This window comes from Formica exsecta, unplaced genomic scaffold (genome assembly GCF_003651465.1).
Source record: "Formica exsecta isolate Colony F162 unplaced genomic scaffold, ASM365146v1 scaffold82, whole genome shotgun sequence".
NCBI classification, from domain to species: Eukaryota; Metazoa; Arthropoda; class Insecta; order Hymenoptera; family Formicidae; genus Formica; species Formica exsecta.
In genome coordinates, this window is record NW_021853592.1 from 1,722,098 (window position 1) to 1,728,828 (window position 6,731).

General features: G+C 30.4%; 1 protein-coding gene and 1 long non-coding RNA gene across 2 annotated transcripts in view; one reads left to right on the forward strand and one right to left on the reverse strand.

The window, feature by feature from the left end:
• LOC115244564 overlaps positions 1–5,487 on the forward strand; it is a 42,819-nt gene extending 37,332 nt beyond the window's left edge. The window contains exon 3 of the long non-coding RNA XR_003885395.1: positions 4,366–5,487. This is a non-coding gene — a long non-coding RNA (uncharacterized LOC115244564). The remainder of the gene's footprint in view (positions 1–4,365) is intronic.
• Positions 1–6,731, reverse strand: part of LOC115244563 (putative mediator of RNA polymerase II transcription subunit 26) — an 80,258-nt gene that overhangs the window by 67,000 nt on the left and 6,527 nt on the right. The window lies entirely within an intron of this gene.

Genomic DNA, 6,731 nt, shown 5'->3' on the forward strand with positions numbered 1-6,731 from the left:
TTTTTTTTTTTTTTTTTTTTTTTTTTTTTTTTTTTTTTTTTTTTTTTTTTTTTTTTTTTTTTTTTTTTTTTTTTTTTTTTTTTTTTTTTTTTTTTTTTTTTTTTTTTTTTTTTTTTTTTTTTTTTTTTTTTTTTTTTTTTTTTTTTTTTTTTTTTTTTTTTTTTTTTTTTTTTTTTTTTTTTTTTTTTTTTTTTTTTTTTTTTTTTTTTTTTTTTTTTTTTTTTTACGTGAATAAAAAGACTACCTAGCTTTTGATACAATAGAATGTATTATAGATATATCAAATGATTCTGCAAATGTGTGAGATGTTTAGCGTGAAATATTACGCGAAAGATATCTATTCATTAATTTACTTAAATCATTGATCTAGTTTTTATTCATATTTGACTACCAAATGTCAATAAAATTGTTACATGTTTTATTAACAACTGCACAATTATAAACTATCGTTGCACTAATTAAAAAGAGGAATCATGATAATTCTATGATGATATCGTAATATACACGTAACGATCACACGCGTCCAGCATTTGCACGCATTCGCTATAGACCGGCTAGTTTCCTTTTGCTCTCATTCGTTATTCTACCTATCATCCAGTTTTTAAACGTGCTATGGCTTACCGAAATTTCCACCGTAGGCTTACGTGACTATAGTTGTGTATACACGAGTTGACCTGGACGAAAGAAAACAAATGAAGCACGCGCTCGATCTGTGTAAGTTGAATGGCCTTAAGAACTCAGGTGCATGCACCAGGTGTTTGTCGTTCTGCGAGTAAATGTGCGAACGAACGATATGAATCAAACCGATATCAAAGAACTAGAGAGAGAGAGAGAGAGAAAGAGAGGGGGGGGGGCGAGGGAAGGAGGGGGAAGGGAGGGAGAGGAAGAAGAGAGAAAAAAAGAGAACAAGAGATTTAATATTCAAAAAAATTAAATCACATACACACATATATCTAACTGCAAAAATTGAGTGCATTATAGAAAAGGAAAATTTAAATGTTAGAAAAAAATGGAAAGAACATTTCATTCCTTTCGATGAGATCATGCGCTGAGCTTGACGAGAATTTATGTTTGGAATGTTCGATTATCACGTAAGTCACATATACAGGCATCATACAATAACATTATAAAAAAATCTATATATCGCAATAATTATTTTTTAAGAAATGTAAATTTCGGTTTAATTGACTGTGTTTCTATCATCATATAAGGAAATGCCATAAATATATCGACACAATCGATAATCCTATAGCGATAACGTTGACATAGATCATCATCAAACAGTTTTATTTACGAGAGTGCGATAGAGCTTCACGTTGATTGATTCATCACAACGTAAACTTTTGAATGTTTTTAATCGCAAAACATGAGAGAGAGCGAGAGAGACATCATAAATTTCCGTATTTAAAAATTGAGTCAAATTTTAAAATGGACCGAATTGCTTTTAATGTCGAGTTGTCTGTTGTTTTAGAGTAGTTGCTCAAATATACGATTCTTCGAGACAAATTAGTGAATATGGAAATCGGATTAGCAAACAAAGAAAAATCTTTGAACAGTGAAAAAACAGTGCAGATGAAGAATAAACCATTGATCAAAATTGTATACAGCAATGCATAATAATGCCTAATTAGGAGGGGCATTACTATAAAATACTTTACATAATATTCCATAATGCCTACTAGTAATGTTATAAAAAAGTGAAAAAAAAGAATACTTGCATTTATATATCTTACTCACTTCGATAATCATGTTTTGGAATTTCAAAGATGACTCTGAACACATATATAATTTGTATAAAATAATTAAAATTGTTAGGCATATAATTTATATAGATTTTTAAGCTTTTTAAGATTTTTACAGCTTATAATATTTCAAACATTAAATTATGTTTCATATATACTGTGTTCATTCTAATAAATATAACAATCTATAAGCTTTTTTACAAAATAATTTTTTCTTAATTTAACAAAACTTTTTTTTTAAATGCGCACTATATGTGAATCCGATTTTGACAACTTATAATCGGTGCAATTTAGACCTGTTGCCTAAATCGCACCGATTGCAAAAATTTATAGTTTCTTTTTTTGATACTTAAGAATCACTAAAAATATTTAGAAAATTTGAGAAAGACGGGAAATACCCATCTCTACAGTGATATACTCAAAAATATGTTTTCGAATGATATTTAAAATATATGATCTTTTTTTTGAAAAATAGTGCGATTTTAGACAAGTTTTCTCTATGAAAAATATTGTTACTTATTATTTAGAGTCAACTATCTTTAATAATCATGATGTTCTTCAAAAGTTTGCTTAATTATATATGTGTGATGCTTGAATGCAATTTCGATAACATAATTTTTATCAATCGAAAACTAGCTGAGGAAAGAAAAGTTGATGTTGATAGACGTAACAGATATTCGAGGCAAAGATGATTTTAAATGAGCTGGAAGAACGTTAGCGGTTGAACAGCAGCTGGGAAGCAGACCTAACCACCTACTGGCTCTGTTCATCACTTTGATCGTTCCTTAAGCATGGTTTATACGATGCTTTTTTATTAGCTACTAGCATGTCAGTTTGTTAGCAACTAGTAAAAAAAACAGCGTGTATTTTAAAATGCTAGTAAACTAGCATGCTTCTTTCTTTTTCTTAACTAGCATGATAGTCAGATTAAAATATTTTAACTTTACTAACATAGTATAAACCACGCTTTAATTAGTCCATGATTTTCTAGTCCATATTAAAAAATCTCATAAATTGTAGGAGGATAAAGCAATACGCTATTAATGTGCCGTAATAATTGACAGACGACGTGACGTTTTTAACACATACTTTATACGTACTGAGAATCGATTATCTATAACTTATTTTCGTACCAAAAATTTTTTTTACTTTGCTTTGCGCAAGTGAAAGACAAATATGGCGCAACAATATTTAATATATAGTGGTACTTATTAAACAACATATTTTTTTCAAAATATTTTTATGCTATCAGTAACAAGATGCTTTATCAGTAACAAGATAGCAACAAATTCTGGTATACTTGATTTTTTTCGATTCGCTCTATATATCTTTTTCATTATAAGGGAAGGGGCTAGCTTAATGTCAAGTCAACCTCTCCCCTGCATCACTTTGAACGTAAATTCCTGAAACGGCTCAAGTAACAAAATTCACGGAATTTCAACAACAAATCAGCTTATAATTATTTAATGGATGTTTTATTTAGCGATGCTGGGAAAACCAGCTTAATAGGAGACATAAAAGGCGGATTACGTCATCTATAATCTACCGTTTTTGCTTAAGTTGCATAAATTTTGCATACAATTACTAAATTTTTATTAGATGACATCTCGTTAGTATAATACGATCTTATTTTCTAGTCACTTTGGTATTTCAAGTTAACACATAACTTAAGAAGCCACGCCTAATCATTTTTTTTTTTTATTTTATGCAAACAAATGCAGAATACGCTTACAGTCATTCGCAGTAACGTTTGAATTGATTAGTAGTTAAATGGAATCATGATGAGATTTGCGGCAATATAGGTAACGCAAGGCAGAAAGGGGAGTTTTCGCGGTCAACCGCGTGCCACTGACAAAATCATGAGCCACTTGTTGATCATCCGATGACCAACCGAGAGCTGCCATTATTCCAGAAAGCCGTTAATTGGTTGGTTAATTCGTTCATCTTGTTGTAACTTTATTACAATGCGAAATATGTATTTTTATTTATATTCGGAAAATCTCAGCACAATTATTAATCTTTGGCACTGAGGCTGGTTGAATTTATGTTTATGTTTCGCTCATATTTCAGAAAAAGATATATAGTTGCGCATCAACTATTATACAATGTTTTTTGAAATATCTTTAAATAGTAAAAATTTCTTCATTTCAATTTTAAACATTATTTTTTTTTTGAAATAACTATTATTCTTCGAAATCATAATTCTCTTAAAAACTTTTTAAAGACAAGATAATATAATTTTTAGAGGATCCGTAAAAATTATCGTAGAAAAAAATATTATTGTCAATAATATTATCAAACATAATATAAAATATAAATATAATATTTATTTTATTATTTTATTATATCAACATTCGACCTTTTTGAAGTGTGCATGCTGTTCGAAACACTGTGTACAGCTTAGAGTGTCGTTACCAAAAGCCTGACGAATCGAGAGTCTCGATTTTCCGAGTTTGACACAAACCTTTAGTCAAAACATTTGTCGAAGACGACAAGCACATAGAATGGCCGCGCACCAGCACAATCTCCGAAAATGTTGAAAATATTGCCAAAATCGTTCGGACAAAATCGTGACAACTGTCGTCAGATTTAGTCTCTTGTGACTTTTTTTTGTTCCCAAAAGATGAAACTGAAGCTCAAAGGGCGACATTGCGAAATGGTACAAGAGATCGAGACCGAATCGCAGAGGATGCTTTCTACAGTAAAAAAATTTCCAGGGAAAAATTGAAGCATGACAGAAGCGCTGGAGTGACTGTATAAAGTCACAAGGAGACTATTTCGAAAAGAATGCAGGCAAATTATAAATAAGGTAAGCCTAACATTTTTTATAGAGTAAGACCGGAAAATTTTCGATAACACATCGTATATATAACAGCGGATTCTGATTCGCGATGGCTCGACAGGCTGATCAACTGATTGTTTCGATTGTTCACTTCACTATCCGACTTGATTTTTTGGCGAATCTCTTTATAGGTTTGTGGGCGGTCGTTCAGTCATAGTACCTGGTTCGGTATAATCCCGGAAATTGTCGTTTTTGCAGTCAACTCGTGAGAATAAAGCCCAGGTGCAAGCGAAGAAGTCCAAAGTCGAATTTCTTTGCTTGCAGATTTTCGCAATCTTGATTGCTGACTTCACGATTCGCGCGGTGAACGTCCCCATTTATTAAATTAAAATTGAAATAAAATTGTGTATGTCATATATACTTAGGCTATAACAAAAGCAATCATGTATTTTTTGTATCAATCAATTCATCTCATCTCATTTATTGTAAAAATATTAGTTATCGTAATGTGAATACATTACAAAATACACAATACACAATCACCTAAAATGTTTTTGGAATATCCGAATACCCGGATATTACACTCGGGTACTCGGATTTGGATATTGACAGCACTAATTCATATCTGTGATAACGATTTTTTAAACTTTGATGCCATCGATACACGCTAGCTTGTCGCGTATATGAATCGATTTGTTACTGATTCGTCAGCATTCAAAGATCAATAAGCTCGACATCTCTGCTTTTCTTTCAATATTCTTTCACAAAGTAATAAATCACGTTCGGCGAATGTTCGATGTTTTCCATTATCTTCCAAAAGTCAAATTCGATAAATATCAAACATAATGCAAAAATTCATCCGCGAAAATCAGAGCAAAACGAGCTTACATCGTTTTATTAAAGTCCATTAAAATTATATCAATAATCAATTTTTTTAAATAGCATACACACATGTGAATTGTTTAATATTTTAAATATTACATTTATTTTCCCTCAAAATATTTTATTAATATATATTCAAGCTAGTATAAAATTCAAATAAAGTTGTATTATGTTGTAATTTTTATAAATATTTTTACCATTGATATAAATGCATATTAATCAATTATCAGTTGAATGTCTCATTTTTCTTGGAATAGCCGGATAAAGAATTAATATAATTGAGTAGGCTTTTTTAAAATAACTAGTGTGATGGTGTGCGATTAAATCATTCGATGATGCAATTTTAACGCTCAAATGATATCACCACACACATACACAATGTGCTAATATAAAATACACACACTATTTTACTTCGTTAACGCACGGCGTTTACTCCGGAAATGAAATTTTGATTGAGATTAAGAGCTTACAATTGACGCATACACGGCTGGAATTCGCGAAAGGAATTTAATTATCGATGAATAGCAAAACTAAATTACGTAAATAATTACTTGTTACCTCGCGCACACTCATGCGACTGGAAATAGTGTAGTTGATGAGATTAAGCGCGCTCGACCAGCATGTTTCAACGTTTTCATTTACATAGGAGTTGGCATATTCGATTCTTTTCGAAATATACGCATTATCACGAATAAATGATGACAGATGGCACAAACATATTCTAAGAAAAATCCAAATTTTTATTTTAATAATCACCGAACTTCAATTTTTTTGTAATCAATCTGAAAGTAAATCAATTTCAATCGAAATATATTCCCATTGTAATACATAGAAAAAATAGTATATCATGAACAATAATGCAAGATAACTTTCTATAGATACATCTAATTATATTTTAAATATTTTTTACGTATCTATTATATTTTTTTATCTAATAACTGCAACTATGTATATAAATAGTTTTATTTTACATTTTATCTAAAATAGCATTGTGTGTTCTCTCGTTTTTCCTTCTTTCCCTCTTCCTTTTCTCCCTTTTTTCTTCCCCCTTCCATCCCTTCCTCCCTCTCTCCCTACCTTTCTCCCTTCCTTTCTCTCTCCCCTTTTTCCTTTCCCTTCCCTCTTTTTCTCTCCCTCTCGATCTCCTTTCAAATGTATTGTTTTATTCTGTTCGTTGGCTCCTTTTTGTTATATTGCTTTGAGTCATCATAATCACAAAATCTAATTACGCTTATTTAGTTTCACTAAATATTATAAGAGTAATATTTGCGTCTAATGTTTGATGTACATGTAACATTATGATACGATATCTAATATATATATAT